Source organism: Typopeltis vanoorti, chromosome 13 (genome assembly GCF_054136105.1).
Source record: "Typopeltis vanoorti isolate ZY-2024b chromosome 13, IOZ_Tvanoo_1.0, whole genome shotgun sequence".
Lineage (NCBI taxonomy): Eukaryota > Metazoa > Arthropoda > Arachnida > Uropygi > Thelyphonidae > Typopeltis > Typopeltis vanoorti.
This window is the reverse complement of record NC_143561.1, coordinates 115,526,815-115,544,475: the sequence shown is the minus strand read 5'-3', so window position 1 is coordinate 115,544,475 and position 17,661 is coordinate 115,526,815. Positions and strand designations below refer to the sequence as shown.

General features: G+C 38.5%; 1 protein-coding gene across 1 annotated transcript in view; it reads right to left on the bottom strand.

The window, feature by feature from the left end:
- LOC150100485 (sodium/hydrogen exchanger 9-like) overlaps positions 1 to 17,661 on the bottom strand; it is a 481,199-nt gene that overhangs the window by 292,887 nt on the left and 170,651 nt on the right. The gene's annotated exons all lie outside the window — the stretch shown is intronic.

Genomic DNA, 17,661 nt, shown 5'->3' with positions numbered 1-17,661 from the left:
ATGGATGGCTGATAGATATTAGATATCGTGGGTATGATAAAGTGGAATCAAGGCAAATGAGGGTGACTATCAGAGTGTCCCAGGGTTCTGTACTAGTAAGTTTGTACATTAGAGTGGGCCAAGTGCTGCGGACGTGTTTTGAAGAGCTCCTGATTCAGATAAGTTTTTACTAGGAATAATTAAGTATATATGCATAATGGTTTGAGTAAGAGCGGCTGTAAACGTTGTACGCTACCGGTATTATTAGTGTGGGTTTTTTTTCTTGTCTAAACTAAATTACGAAATCGTTATTATTAGACCTAGTAACCGGCAGAGAGAAAAAAAAAAAAAAAATGGCGGCGGCATTGTCATTCCATGATTTGAATGTAGATTTCAGTCGTTTCGTTAAGTGTGAGATCTGTTATATGTATTCCTTCGATTACATAAATGATTTGTGGATGTTTAGTGCGGATGGAAGAAGGGTGTGTGCGAAGTGTGACCTGAACGAAGAACTAATGAATGCGAATATGAAATTGATGACAGAAAGTGCTAGTACCGATTGTATCGCGATTGCACGTTTGAAAGAAAAGGATGGTGAGCAAGAGAAGCGAAAAAATGTTAAAAAATCAGGAAAAAAGAAAAAGAGCGATTTGACAACCGTAACGGATGTTAAAAGGGACGAAATTGAGGTGGAAAGAAATGAAATTGAGAGAACGAATGAAAGTAGAACTTGCGTAATGCAGAAATCGTAAGTAAAAAAAATCGAAAGAATAAATGATGGCGAAAGTTCGACGCATGTTGGACCGAAAGTACTGAAACAAAGAAAGATGAATGACAGTAAAAGTGAGAAGAATGATAGCGAAAGTTGGACGCATGTTGGACCGAAAGTACGGAAACAAAGAAGGATGAATGAGAGGGAAAGTGAGAAGAGGGGGTCGAGAGTTAGAAAGTTAGAAAGATTTAGTGATAGAGAGAATGTGTCGCGAGGTTCGGAAAGTGAATTAGATTGGATAAGGCAAGAAATGAAATGGATGCGGAATGAAATTAAGAGAATTCAGGTCAAAACTATTAAAATAAATCATGATGGCATGAAAGAGTTAACGAAAGATGAGCGAGTGGCGTTGTATGGCGACTCCATTATTAAAGGTGTGCTAGAGGATAAAATGCACAAGGTATGTTTTCCAGGCGGTAAAATAAGTAGAGTGATTGAGGCATTGGATATGAGGCGGGAGCGAGCAAAAGAGTTAATTGTATTAATTGGTACAAATGATTTGAGAGAGAACAAAGAGCATGTCAAAATGAATGTCAAGAGACTGCTTGGAAAGATAAAAGAGAATAGTGTGACAGGAAGGGTGGTCAGTGTGTTGCCTAGGTATGATTGTGGTGAAATGAGGCGGAGAGCAAGGATTATGAACGGTATTCTGGCTGAAATGTGTGAGGAGATGCGAGTACAGTTTGTTAATGTATGGAATGAGTTTGAGGGACGAAGTGAGCTGTATGGGAGCGATGGACTGCATTTGAGTGGTTATGGTGTGAGTCGCTTGGAGAGACTGCTGCTGGAAGGTAGAGAAGTGAATAGAGAAAATGAATCAGATCGAGAGGGGAGTGATGTGGAAGAGCAGGAGAGTAAGACAGGAGAGATTGAAGAAGTGGAAATGAATGGAGAGGTGAGTGGTATGAGTATAGAAAATGAGAAAATGGGTGTGCAAGAGGAGCAGGGAAACGGGGAGGCCCAGGGTGGACAGGGAGACACAGCATGAGAAAGGTGGATGCTCCAAGAGGAGGTGAGAGCATGTGTAGGCAGGAAAGTAATGGGATGACCAGGGATCAAGAGGAAACAGATGTTGTTGCAAAGGGTTCAAAAATGAAGAGGCAGAAAGAGAAATGGCCCCAGTCCAGCATGGAGAGAGCACATCGAGTGAATGATATCAGTGGAACTAGCTGTAGATCCAGAAATGAGTTGTGTTTGTATACCAATGCTAGAAGCATAAGAAACAAGGTGGATGAAATGGTTGCAGTAATTGTGTCTGTGTACCCAGAGATTGTTGGAATACGTGAGACATGGTTAGATGAGGACGACATCCTGACAGGAATAGAGATGGAAAGGTATGATGTGTTTCGTGAGGATAGAAGGGATAAAAAAGGAGGGGGAGTGCTATTGATGATAGAGAAAGAGTTATGTCCATACAAGGTAGAGATGCAAGAGGGAAATAGGGCCAGTGGTTTTGAGGCAGTATGGTGTGAGATAGAGGTGAATAGAATCAAATACTTGGTGGGATGTTGTTATAGACCTGGTAATGTGGATGGTGGTGATAGTGAAATGTATAGTCAAATAAGCCAAGCAAATAAGAAAAGGGTGATCATTATGGGTGATTTTAATTATGGCAATATAGACTGGAATGAAGAGATAGCGACTGGAGGTAAAGAAAATGAGTTTCTTGAGTTTTTGAGGGATAACTACCTCAGACAGTATGTAACAGAGAGCACATGAGGATTAAGAGTCTTGGATTTGGTCATCTCATCGGAGGATGTAATTATAAATGAGGTGTCAAATCATCCACCAATTGGTGAAAGTGACCATGAGGTGATTACCTGGGTAGTTGCCAGCAGTGCAAGGACCCCTGTGAAAAAACGGTATGTGTGGAGCTACAAGGGGGGTGATTATGAAGAGCTCGGGAGACAGCTTGCAGATGTAGCATGGAATGAGGAGTAAGCTGGAAAAGAGATCAATGCAGCTTGGGGGATTTTCCAAAACTATTTAGTAGATGCAATGTCTAAATGTATACCACGGGTGAGAAGGTTAAATAAGGTAGGTGTGAGATGGATGAATAAAGAGATTAAGCATGCAATACACAAAAAAAAGGCATTGTGGAGACAGCATAAGAGAAGTGCAAGTAACCAATTTCATGAGGTCTACAAAGACCAGGCAAGGAGGGTGACTTGGTTGGTGAGAGTAGCTAAAGAGAGGTATGAACAGCAGTTAGCTAATGAAGCCAAAAAGAATCTTAGTGAGTTCTTTCGATATGTAGCCAGCAAAAGAAAGAATGATTATGGAAGGATGACATTGATTGGAAGAAATGGTATAAAGACAGCTGTTACAGAATGTGTTGTGGAGATACTTAATGAGCAATTCATAAAGATCTTTCAATCTTGTGAATGTGACTTCATGGAGAGATTAAGAGCAGTTGATGATGGGGAGGAGAGACTGACTGTAAGTGAGCAAGAGGTGTTTGGGGAGTTGAGTAAACTAGATGTAAATAAGGCTGTGGGACTTGATAATATATCACCACGTATTCTGAAGGAGTGTGCCAGAGAGTTGACACCTGCCTTGACATATTTTTTTAATACGAGTCTTGCACTTGGTCAAGTTCCTAAAGAGTGGAAGGAGGGCAAGATTGTGCCCCTTCATAAAGGAGGTGATCGAACTCAAGCATCGAACTATAGGCCTATCTGTGTGTCAGGTGTTGTGGTTAAGTTGTTGGAGAAGCTTGTGAGAACTAGGATCCAGAGTTGGGTTGACAACAATGGTATAATCTTTGATGGACAGCATGGATTTGCTAAAGGGAGGTCATGTTTTAGTAATCTGCTTACTTATTACAATAAAGTGACTGCTTCCTTGGACAGAGGAGAAGGATACACAGTAATATACTTGGATTTCGCAAAAGCTTTTGATAGAGTACCTCATGATAAGTTGACAGTCAAACTAGAGCAGATGGGGTTGGATATTAGATTAGTGCATTGGATTGGAGACTGGCTATTTGATAGGTATCAACAAGTTGTGTATGGGGGTGCAATATCCAGGAAAAGGAAAGTCACTAGTGGAGTGCCTCAGGGGTCTGTTTTAGGGCCATTACTATTTAACTTATATATTAATGATATTGGTGAAGATTTGGATGGAGATATTCAGTTGTTTGCAGATGATGCAAAGTTGGGACGAACCATAAAGAGTAGTGAAGATGTGGCCTTGCAAGAAGACTTGATAAATTGAGTGATTGGGCAAGCAAATGGGGATGTGAGTTCAATGTTGCAAAATGTAAGGTTTTAAAATTTGGAAAACAAAGATGGGATGCAGAATTTATGCTTGGTGAGAATATATTGTTGGAAGTAGAGGAAATAAGAGATCTGGGGGTGATAGTGGTTAAGGATCTAAAATTTAGGGGACACATCGCCAAAATTGTGAAGACAACACAAAGACTTCTGGGAATGATGCGGAGGACACTGACATGTAGAAGTAGGGAGATACTTGTTCCAATGTATAAGGCTTTGATTAGGCCACACTTGGACTATTGTGCCCAGATTTGGTCACCGGGTTTTCAGAAGGATGAAGAGATGTTGGAAAGGGTCCAAAGGCGACTGACTAAGGTAGTTTCTAACCTCTGGAATGTTGAGTATGAGGAAAGATTGAAAAGATGTAATTTGCAGAGTCTCGTGGAGAGAAGGAAGAGGGGAGATATGATAGAGACCTACAAGTTGGTAAGGGGTTGTTATAGGATCAATGGTGGAGAAGTTCTACAGAGAATAGTGGGAGATCAGGGGAGAACCAGAGGTCATCCCTGGAAACTGTATAAGGAGGGTGTGAGTAAGGGAGTGAGAGGCAGGTTTTTTTCGTGCAGAGTTGTGAGTGATTGGAATGCCTTGCCTGAGAGCCTGGTGTCTGCAAGTAGTTTGAATGTGTTTAAGACACGGTATGATGAGATGTGTGTGTAAGATAAAAGGACCTCCTAGATGAGTCTCTGACTCCATGAGGTCTTGTTTAATAATAATAATAATAATTAATGACATAGTAAAAGATTTGAAGAGGAATATTCAGTTATTTGCTGATGATGCAAAACTAGGAAGGGGGGAATAGTGGAGAAAGGTGAAGTAGATATCTTACAGGATGATTTAAATAAACTGGCAGTGTGGGCAAGGACAGCAGTTTTAATTCAATTATGTAAAATGTATGGTAATGTACTTGGGGATGAACGATTACAAATTCCTATCATACTGCTGGTACTAGTTTACAAGAAATTGATGAAGCTAAGGGTCTGGGGAAGAGGAGAGAGAGATTTGAAATTCAGAGGATATATTACAAGATTTGGCAAAATAGCTGAGGGGATTACTTTGATGCTGAAAAACACACTGATGAGTAGAGATAGGGAGTTTATTATCCCTCTGTATAAGGCTATAATTCAGCCACACGTTGATTACTGCACAGATTTGGTCACCTATGTTTCTTGGGGGATTGAGAGGAGTGGAGGGGATTCAGAGATGAGTGACCAAGCTGGTAACAGGTCTGTGGCATGTTCTCTATGAGGACAGATTGAGGATGTGTAGGCTGCAGAGTTTAGATGACAGGTGGAGGAGAGAATAATATGAAAGAAACTTATAAGTTACTAAATAAAGGGATTCTATAAGATTGACAAAGAAGAAATTTTTTAACACATGGGGAGTAAGGGGGAAAACAAGAGGTTATACTTGGAAACTGTCTAAGAGTGTGGTTAGTAAAGATGTGCAGACTTGGTTCTTTACTTGGAGAGTAAAGAACGACTCCATTGAGTACCCAAATAAATGATAAATAAATACACTGGTGCACAAGAGCCAAAGATGAACTACATTTTTACCTATATGTGAAAAAACATTTCATGACTACAGCCCAATGTGGATATAAATTTATTGCCAGCATACTAATAAATTATATTACACAAAAAATGTGTTATAAATTTCATACAAATTAAATTGCAATACATTTTTGTCAAAAGTTAAATTTCCTAAGCACATAGTTGAGGAATTAATGTAGAGTGTATAGAGAAAACTATGAGGAGAGACATTTTAGTATGGAATATGTCAACTCTAAACTGCAATGCAGCTCTCAGAATGTCATACCATGCTTAGCACCAAGTGATTCAGCAGTTCTTGAGGCAAACTGGCCCACACCTCCTTCAGAGCAAGGATAAGGTCGTGTTTGTTTACTGGAGGGGAATTTTGAGCATCAATGCATCTCCCTGATGTGTCCCAAAAGTGTTCTATGCAGTTGAGATTTGGGCAGTGTGCTGGACACTCAATTTAACATCCAGAAGTTTGTTTTCCAGAAGTATCACCACTGCTCGTTGTCCTTGCTCCTTTCCCTCATTCTACCATATGAAAAATCTCCTCAGTGTAAATACAATAATAACCTTTCAACAACTTAAATGCCTCAATCATACCCCCCCCCTTTGCTTCTATCCACTGCTCTGCAGTCAGCATACTCTAGGTATATCCTCAAAATCAACATTGTACAGTTCTGATATCATTTTAGTTATCAGCCTCTGCACACCAAATTTATTCATCCCCTTCAAATTCCAGTGACCAGATCTGAGACAGAAATCTAGATGTGGCCTAATCAAAGATTTATACAATGGGACCAGCACACTTATCTTTCATGGTCGATGTTCTTTTAAACATTGACCCAATTCTCTGAGATGTCTTCACCACTGGAATATATCCTTGAAACTTCCAAATCTCTATCCACAATCACCTCCATATCCACTGTTTACTCCACTCCTTCCTGTATAACTCCACCAAGTGAATATGAAGCATTCGATCTCTGGATCCCAAATTTTAAACCTTACATCAAGTGCATTACATTGACACCCCCATTTATTTACCCATCTTTCCAGCTTATTCAGATCCTCCTGAAGAGCCAAAACATCAGCACTATTAATAATAACCCTCCCAAGCTTTACATCATCTGCAAACAACTGACTATTTCCCTGTACTCCTGTGACAATACATTGAAATAAAGATTGAACAGTAATGGTCCCAGGACTGAACCCTCTGAAACTCCACTTCTTACCTTCCTACTCCTGATACTCCCCCCCCCCATATACAACTCTCTGATATCTATCAGAGAGTCAATTCCCAATTTAATCTACTAACCAGATATACAAACCCATAATACAACTTAAAAATCAACTTGTCACATGGCACCCTGTCAAATGTCTTGGAAAAATCCAAAAAATGACAGCATATGCCTTACCCTCATCCACTGCTCTTGTTACTTTATTATAAAAGGTAACCATATTACTAAAAAAAGATTGCCCCTTAACAAATCCATGCCGGATTACATAAATAATATTGCCCTCATCTATCCAACTCTGCATACAAGTTCTTACCAATTTCTCTAAAATCGTAAAAACTATAGAAGAGATACAAACAGGCCTATGGTTTAATATCTCCATTCTACTACCACCTTATGCAATGTTACTGTACTATCTTACCCTTCTTCCACTGTCAAGGAACCTGCCCAATTGCAAAGCTTTCATTAAAAGACCAAGTTATGAGCACAGTCAGTTCCAGCACATTCCCTTAAAACAAGTGGTGAAATTCCATCTAGTCCCCCCCTGCCTTATAACATTAGCATACTCAGTATTTGGAATATATCCTCTTCATTCACTTCTAACAGTTCACCACTTATTATTCTTCTAGAAATAAAGAATGTAGTACCAGGATAGAGCACTCTAATAAAGGGATTATTAAATAGCAGAACTATGTCAAGTATTCTGCTCACCCAATTTTCATCTCCACTCAGCAAGATAATCCATTCAGTATATTTTTTTCTCCTACCCAACACATAGCAAAAAAACTACTTTGAATTTTCTTTGAAATGCAATGATGGTCTTCTCATATTCTAATTTATTTTCTCTTTTCAATACTAGTCACTTTTCTAGCTTTATATTCCTCACAACTGTTCTCCACCTCTCTTTTTATATGCCTTCCATAATATCTTTTTTTTCTGTAATTCCCCTTTTATTCCCTTTGTCATTCATTTGACTCCAAATTGGTTTATCTTCTTCACTCAAGGTATACAATATGTCATTGCTGTCGATAAATTTTCTTGAGTATCTCCCTGCACTAATGACCCTCTTCCTTGAATGAATGGCACAGTACAAGAAATTACATGGACACTAAAGTAAACTACAAATGCAGCATGAAAAAGATAGATGCACACTAGAAGAAAAGCAGTATTATTTGCTATCTGGTCAGATCAGACATGAAGACATTTGGTCAGACAGGCAGGCTCAAGAATGGTTTGGTTTCCTAGTGGAGGACAGATAGAGGGAAAATAAGAGAGGCTGCCATTTGGCATATTGAGGAAGACTGTGGTTAAAAGTGCTCTGAAAAGATAACCTCATTGGTTAAAACAACGTTCCTTTATAAATTGTGTTTTGTTGAACGTGTGGACAGACTTATGTGTTCGTCGAACGTGTTGTTTATTATTTTAACGGTATAATAGAACACAGAAACTAAGTAAATAATTAATTTATTGACTTGATGCTGATATTTCGCTGGTATTATAACCAGCATCTTCAGAGCACAAAAACACTGTTTGTCACAATACGCGAGACTAAAACAACATGGTGTACTTAACCAAAATTGTAGCAGCAACACAAAGACTAGAGTCCTGATTTTGGCGCCCTCTATCTGAAAAAAAAAAAAAAAAAACTGCTATCATATATTACTAGAGTCCTAGAAAAGTGCTAGTTTTTTCTTAATATGACTGTCTCCCAGATCTTCGGCAAGTTAATACAGCCATATTTGTTGAGATTTGGAATATGCAATTACGCACCACATTCAGACCATGTAGCAAATTAGCTACCCTCATCCGCTCACCCAAGGACAGCATTCCTCCTTTATCACATCCAGGAGTCTACCAAGTACCCTGCTCATGCAATCAAGCCTACTACGGTCAAACAGGAAGAACTGTGAATATCCGCATCAGCGAACATAAACGATATGTCCGGAAATATCATTATGGGAAGTCGGGCCTAGCAGACTATGCTCTGGATACCCCTGCACACAGGATCAACTGGAAAAACACAAAAGTACTACACAGAAACCCATATAAATCAGAGAGATTGTTCTTAGAGGCGACAGAAGCCCTAAAACACACTCCAAATCTCAACAAATATGGCTGTATTAACTTGTCGAAGATCTGGGAGACAGTCATATTAAAAAAAAACTAGCACTTTTCTAGGACTCTAGTAATATATGATAGCCGTTTTTTTTTTTTTTTTCCAGATAGAGGGCGCCAAAATCAGGACTCTAGTCTTTGTGTTGCTGCTACAATTTTGGTTAAGTACACCATGTTGTTTTAGTCTCGCGTATTGTGACAAACAGTGTTTTTGTGCTCTGAAGATGCTGGTTATAATACCAGCGAAATATCAGCATCAAGTCAATAAATTAATTATTTACTTAGTTTCTGTGTTCTATTATACCGTTAAAATAATAAACAACATGCGTTTTGTTGAGTTTAGATACTTAATAAATATTAAAAGTGTTATATTATATGATAAGGTGCTGTTGGAATTATTCATGACAAGGCAAGTTCATTCTTGCTGCTTTTAATATTTTGCATTTTAAGTGTATAATAACTGCTAATGCATTTGAATGTTAATAGTGTGTGTGTGTGTGTGCGCGTGCGTGCGTGCATGTAGTATATTTTCTAGTATATGAATTTAAGGAGAAAGGTGACCTGCAGGCACATGAACGGTATAAAGCCCAGGCCAGAAGAGTAACAAGTGTGGTAAGAAAAGCAAAAGAGGATTATGAAAGAACATTAGCCATGCAGGCTAAAGAGAATTCCAAACAGTTTTTTCGATATGTTGCAAGTAAAAGAAAAAATGTATACGGCAGATTGATTTTAAAGAATGCTGATGGTAGGGAGGTAACTGAATCAGTTGATATGGTAGAATTACTGAGTGAGCACTTTGCAAGAGTATATCATCCAGGTGGTGACATTGCAGGAATGAAGGAACCAACAGCTTATACGGAAATTGTGGTGAATGAAGTGAATGTGGTGAATGTCAATTCATCTGCGGGATTGGATGGTATACCAGCTCGTGTAGTACCAGAAGTGGCTAAAGAATTGTCAGTGCCTTTGTCCATTTTTTTTAATTTAAGTCTCGGGTCTGGGTTAGTCCCAAGGGGTGGAAAGAGGGGGAAAATAGTTCCACTGCATAAAAGAGGTTCCAAGACTGAAGTTGAAAATTACCGGCCAATCAGCTTATCAGGAATTGTTGTTAAGGTCTTGGAGAAAATAGTCAAGAGGAAAATACAAGATTCGACAGATGAAAATGGGATACTGTATGGGGGACAGCATGGTTTTGTTGTTTTGTTTAGGGTAGATTATGCCTCAGTAACTTGCTCACGTTCTATAACACAGTGACGGCTGAACTGGATAAGGGTAACGGGTTTACAGCGATTCTACTGGACCTTACTAAAGCCTTTGATAGGATACCACAATGAATTTTATTCAGTAAAAGTGCAGCATATGAGAATGGATATAGGGTTGGTGAGATGGATAGGAGGGTGGTTGATGGAGAGATATCAGAGAGTGGTTTATTCAGGAGTAGATTCCAAAAGACGGCCTGTGACTAGTGGTGTGCCGCAGGGTTCTGTTCTTGGAAAACTACTGTTTAATTTGTTCATTAATATAGGAAAGGATCTGAGAGGAACTGTGCATCTGTTTATGGATGATGCAAAGTTGGGTAGAGCAATAGTGAATGCTCAGGATGTCAAAATTTTGCAGGATGATTTGGAGGATTGGGCTAAGGAGAATGCATGTCAATTTAATGTGAAATTTTGGGGTGAAAAGATTAGCAGCAGTATATCGCATTGGTGAAACTGTACTCCAGGAGATTGACAAGGCCAGGGATTTGGGAGTGTTGGCAGATAGAGAGTTGAAGTTTAGGGGACACATTGCAAAAGTGGCAAAATCAGCTCATCAAATCATTTGGTTGCTGAAAAACACTTAACGAGCAGAGACAAACAGATTATTGTTCCTCTGTATCGAGCCTTGATAAGACCCCATCTAGACTACTGTGCCCAGATATGTGCGCCAAGGTTTCTTCTTGATGGGGAGGAGGTGGAAAGGATCCAGAGACGAGTGACCAAGATAATAGCAGGACTATGGAATGAACCTTATGAGAACAGGTTTAAGATTTGTGGGCTGCAGAAATTGTTTGATAGGCGAAAAAGTGATGATATGATTGAGACATTCAAATTACTGAAGGGTTTCTCTAAGATTAAGTGGTGGGAGGACTACAGGCCATCCATGGAAGCTTGGTAAGAGTGTGGTTAGCAAGGGTGTTAGAGCTAGGTTTTTTACTTGGAGAGTGGTAAATGAGTGGAATAAGCTGCCAGAGTCTGTTGTGGGTGCCATGACTGTAAATGAGTTCAAGGTGAAGTATGATAGATACTGTGTGAATGTTGAATAGTTGTTCTTGAAATGATGTTGGGCCTCCCTCGATGAGTCTAAGGACTCCTTGGAGTTGCCTGTAATAATAATATATTATATAATATATATTATTATTACAGGCAACTAATGATGTACATATACTGTAGTTAAGTGTGAGGTATAACAATAGAGGAGATTGAGATCACAAGTTTGGTTTGAAAATTTTTTCCATGCAGTGTAAAGAATGTATACATTGTTAAATGTGAATCATTTAAGGAAAAAAGGAAGCAATCAACATAGTGACTAATGGTGGATGCAAGGAGGATTGAATTTCAAGGTTTTGGGGTGAAGAATCTTGGAGAAACTGTTTAGCAAAAGGGGGAATGTGAATAGTCATGGAAATAATGTGTGGGTAGTTGCATGAAAGTGCAGATGCATGCATTAAATCAATTGATAGAAACTGTGATTGCAAAGAGAGAGAAAGAGAAAATTATAACAATTGTTAAGGTTGACCCCAAATGCTTAACTGCCTTATAGTTCCACTGCTACTTTTGTCAAGAAAGAAAAAGTGTAAACAGTGGAAACAGGGAGAGAAATATGCTTCAAGATTGCACTGTAGTTTCCTATTTTATTATTATTATTTGACACCTCCAGGGAGTCCAAGGACTCATCGAGGGAGGGCACTTGCTCTACAACTCTGTCTCCACCATTCAATCGCCAACTGACCACAATTACGGCAACATGATCTACCGTCAACTACTACCGATATTTCCACAGACAATCACAAACATCCATGCCCATGGTGGGATTCGCACCTACCGTGGGCATGGAGTGGATAGCATATCCGCTCTGCCAAGAAGGCCGACATTTGAACCAGTTATGTTGCAAGTTCCACAAACACTCATCAGAACTGCACTCAGCTGTCATGTATGTATGTACATTAATGACAGATACATTAGAAATAAAGGCAAGAGTTTTCAGTATTGGTTGATGTACCAAAAATTTAATAGTCATTAGTGAGATCCGGCTGACAGAATGATATCATTATAGGAATGCAATTTATTATTATCCGAAGATCCCCATGGAGTCAAAGACTCATCTAGAAGGTTACTTTGTCATACATACTGCATCTTAAACTGCAGCGTTCAAATTCTCTGCAGAATTTGAACGCTGAGTCAAGGCAGGCAATTATTCACAACTCTGCATGTAAAAAACCTGCTTCTCACTCCTTTGTTCACACACTTCTTATACAGTTTTCAGGGATGACCTCTTGTTCTCCTCCAATCTCTCACCATTTTATGAAAATCCTCTTCAACACTGATCTTATAACAACCCCTTACAAACTCTATCATATTACCCCTCGTCCTCAATATAATAAATTTAGTTTAATCCTTTATCCAAGTGTGAGCAAACAAAGTTTGCGCCTGAAAGTATATTCAGGACTGGGGTAAGGTGGTGCAACACCAGAGCGACTCCTTGCAAAGGTGGGGCAAGCTACCAACACTCCTATCTCAGGATCTCCCATAATGCAAAACACATCTCCTTGCAGATATGTCTAATGTTATGCATTAAGGGAAAGGCCACTACACAAACTAGTTTCGACCTTTATTGAGGTCTCTTCAGTGGGAGCCAGGCCTAAGTGGAGATACCAGTCAGAAGCATTAGCAAGGTCATCTCTACCTATAGGAGTTGCCAATTGGTGTGCCACCTTTTTAGTAAATTACTCTGGATTTAGAGGAAGATTGGCAACTCCTATAGGTAGAGATGACCTTGCTAATGCTTCTGACTGGTATCTCCACTTAGGCCTGGCTCCCACTGAAGGGACAATAATAAAGGTCGAAACTAGTCTGGGTAGTGGCCCTTCCCTTAATGCATAACATTAGACATATCTGCAAGGAGATGTGTTTTGCATTATGGGAGATACTGAGATAGGAGAGTTGGTAGCTTGCTCCACCTTTGCAAGGAGTCACCCTGGTGTTGCACCACCTTACCCCAGTCCTGAATATACTTTCAGGCGCAAACTTTGTTTGCTCACACTTCGATAAAGGATTAAACTAAATTTATTATATTCTAACCAAGTGAAAAATAAACTTTAAACCTCATCCTCAATATTCAACATTCCATTCCAGAGATCAGAAACTACCTTAGTCAATCACCTCTGGACCCTTTCCAACATCTCTTCGTCCTTTTGAAAACTAGTCGACCAAATCTGGGTACAGTAGTCCATGTGTGGCCTAATCATAGTCTTATACAATAAACACGAATCTCCCTACTTCTACAAGTCAGTATCCTCCACATCATTCCCAGAATTCTTTGTGTTGTCTTCACAATTTTGGGAATGTGTCCCCTAAATTTCAGATCCTTATCCACTATCACTCGAAGATCTCTTATTCCTTCCACCTTGGACAATATATCCCCACCAAGCATAAATTCAGCATCCCATCTTTGTTTTCCAAATTTTTAAAACTTATATTTTGTAACACTGAACTGACATCCCCACTCTGATGCCCACTCAAGCAATTTATTCAAGTCTCCTTTTAAGATGCCACAACATCTGCTCTACTGCTCGTAATTCACCCCAACTTTGCAACATCTTCAAACAACTGAATATCTCCATTCAAGTCTTTCCCAATATCATTAACCAACAGGTTAAGCAGCACACCAACACTAACTTTCCTCTTTCAAGATATTGATCCCCCATACGACTTGCTGATGTCTATCAGAAAGCCAATTTCCAATCCAATGCACTAGTTTAATATTTACCCACATGTACTCTGTTTAACTTTCAACTTATGTGATAATCTATCAAAAGCATTTGCAAAATCTAAATATCCATTTCCTTTTTCCAATGAAGCCATCACCTTATTGTAATAAATAAGTATATTACTTAAACATGACCTCCCTTCAGCAAATCCATGCTGTCCATCAAAGATAATACCATTGTTGTCAATCCAATTCTGGATCCTAGTTCTCACAAGCTTCTACAACAACTTAACCACAACACATGACATGCAGATCGGCCTATAAATTGATGCTTGAGTTCTGTCAATTACAATTGGAAGTGGCATAATCTTGCCTTCCTTCCACTCCTTTGTAACATGACTCGATGTAATACTCGTATTAAGCAAATATGTCAAGGCAGATGTCATCTCCCTTTCACATTCGTTCAAAATACATGGTGATACATTATCAAGTCCCACAGCCTTATTGAAAATTGAGCAAACATCAAGTTTACTCAATTCCCCATATATCTCTTGCTCACTTATAGCCAGTCTCTCTTCCTCATCATCCACTGCTCTCACACTCTGATGTCACATTCACCAGAATGAAAGACCTTTATGAACTGCTCATTAATTATCTCAGCTACATCTGCTGCAGCCGTTGTTCTCATACCATTTTCTCTAAAAAATGTCATCCTTCTGTAATCGATTTTTTTTTTTTTGCTGATTACATATGAGTATCAAAAGAACTACCTAGGATTTTTTATTATTTTTGTTTTTGGATTCATTAGCTCCTTGCCTGTTCTTTGTAATCCTCATGGAATTGATTATTACTACTCCTCTTATGTTGCCTTCATAATGCCTTTTTCCTCTGTATCGCATGCTTAATCTCTTCATTCATCCATTTCATACCTACCTTATTTAACCTTCTGACCCTTAGAACACATTTAGACATTGCTTCTATTAGAGAGTTCTTGAATATCACCTAAGCAGCATTAATCTCCTTTCCAGCCAACTCCTCATTCCATGCTACAACTGCAAGCTGTCGAACATGAGCTTCTCATAATCACTAGCCTTGTATTTCTCCACACATTAGCACACTCAGGGTTTAATCTTGGGGGGGGGTGAGTTGATTAGACGATTTGAGAATACTAACTATGCATCGCATACGACTGAGAATATGCAATGATCGCTAATTCATAAGTAGTACAGAAATAGAAGACATGATACAAAATAAATAAAAAAAACTAATTTTATTAATTAGGAAAAGATTTTTTGCAAAATTTTCTAGTGTTTTTTTCCTTTTTCTTTGAGGGGACAGGGCCCTTTATCTCACCCTCTGGGTGCACCACTGTCTCCACATATGCCCTTTACTCACAGAAGTCCTCACACTGCTGGCAACCACCCAAGTAATCACTTCGTGGTCACTCTCTCCAACTGGAGATTGATTTAACACTTCATTTATAATAACATCGTCTGATGAAATGATCAAATCCAACACCCTCAATCCTTGTGTGCCCTCTGTTACATACTGCTTGAGGTAGTTTCTCACAAAAACTCAAACTCATTTTCTTTACTTCCAGTTATCTTATCATCCCAGTCTACACTGTCATAATTAAAACCGTCCATAATGACACACTTTTTTTATTTGCTTGTCTAATTTGATTGTACATTTCATAGTCACTACCATCCACATTACCAGGTCTATAACAACATCCGACTAAGTATTTCATTCTATTCACTGAAGAGTAAATAATTTAAAGAGTTCAGTTTATTCAGGGAGGGTAGCTTGAATAGAAAGGACAGAGAAATACTGCTAATGATTGTAAAGGATTCAGAGCTCTTCAGAATAAAACCTGTCAGTGTTGGCGGCAGAATGAGTAATACAGGCAATGGATATTAAGTAGTTTTGTGTGAGATCAACAAGACAAAATACACAGTTGGGTGCTGTTACATACAAGGATCAACCAAAGAATACTATTAACTACATAGAGAGATAAATCTTACAGATACAAGGACTCTCATTTTGGGTGATTTAGACTATGGGGAATACAGACTGGAGGGCAGAGAAGGAATGTAAGATGAGAGAAAACAAATTTATTGAATTACTCAGAGATAAGCACCTTAAGTAAGATATGAGGGGTTTGCAGTTTAAGAACACTGGATCTTGTAACAGTATTTGAGAATCTGTCTATGAATGAGAGTTGAAAATTAATGCTCCAAATGGCAGAATTGCCATTTGGAGTCATACATTTTTGACTTGGATGGTGACAATGTTTCTGGGTGTGTGTGTGTGTGTGTGTGTGTGTATATGAGTTCTGATGAGAGATATAAGCGTAACTATAAGGCAGCTTTGAGGCAGTGTCCTCCCAGACATGGGGAAACTGAATAGTATAGGAATAAACGCTGAATAGGAATTTGTCAAAGGGTGCCTGAAGGAAGCTGTATCTGACTGCATCCTCAGAGTTAGAAGAATCACATGGAAGCTAAATGCATGAATAACACTTTAAAGAAAGAGATAACATAAAAAGGTAATATTAAGAATCCAATATCATCTAAAAAGTGAGGACAAAACTCTGGGTACTGCACAGAGTGGACTAGGAGAGTGATTGCCACAGTGAGGAAGGTGAAATCAGATTATGAAAATCAAGTTGACACTAAAGAGGCCAGAAAAAATTCTAAGAGAATTTTATAGATATGTAGCAAGTAAAACAAAGATGGACCACAGAAGAATAAGCTAAATGAATACAGATGGCAAAAAAGTGTCAGATACATAAGAAACAACCAAGTTGTAAAGTGCTCCCTCAATGTATTCTGAGCAGACCTCTGGATGAAGGGGAACAAAGTGGATAAAAGAATAAATTGAATTACAACACCAAACAAACTAAATTATAAAAAGATGTTTATTAACTGGCTTATATTTTGCTGGATTTCAAACTAGCATCTTCAGAGCAAACATGTTACAGTTTGCATGTGACAATGAGTAAGTGAAACAATTTGAATTGTAATGGACAAAAGATCTAAATCATAATTTGCCACCCTTTTATGTTGTAAAAATTAATTTGCTAAAAATTTGAGAGGCATTCTAAGATCAAATCCTACACAAATGTAATACATCTGTTTTGCAACATTAGATGGTGCCAAATTATATTCTGAGAAATCAGAATATAATTTGTCATTTGTCCATTACAGGGTTTTGATAATATCATATCTGGACTACTCTGTGCAGATCTCTGGCCACCTGAGTTGCAGGGTGATAGTAAAATGGTTTAACCTCCCTACCGGCTAGGACGTCTATAGACGTCCAACTAAATCTGGATATGTTTCAGCCCACCTGTTTAAAGAACCTGGATAAGAAGTGCAATTTGACTGTCATGTCCATTAGAAAGTGTGATAAACCCTCACGCTGAAGAGAACGGTTAATCGGATTATCTCCCATTCGTAGCTGCCTCTCAGTTGCCTATAACAAGAAACGGACTTTCTTGTTCCATGCTGGTTAACTGGATTTTAGTTATATATGATAGACTAAAAATAGAGAAATTATTTATATTTTTGTTTTCTCTTTTTATTGTACAATACAATTTTAATTTCTGGACAAAATAAAGGTCTTGCATAATTTCTTCACTTAAATATTGCCTTACCTTGGAGAACCAATTTAATTTTTTATTTTTTTGCGCTAATTTTTTTCTAATTGATTACTAGACAAAAGATTTTTCTTTGTTCTCGAAGAAATTAATTAACGATAATTATTTGAAATATTCTTTT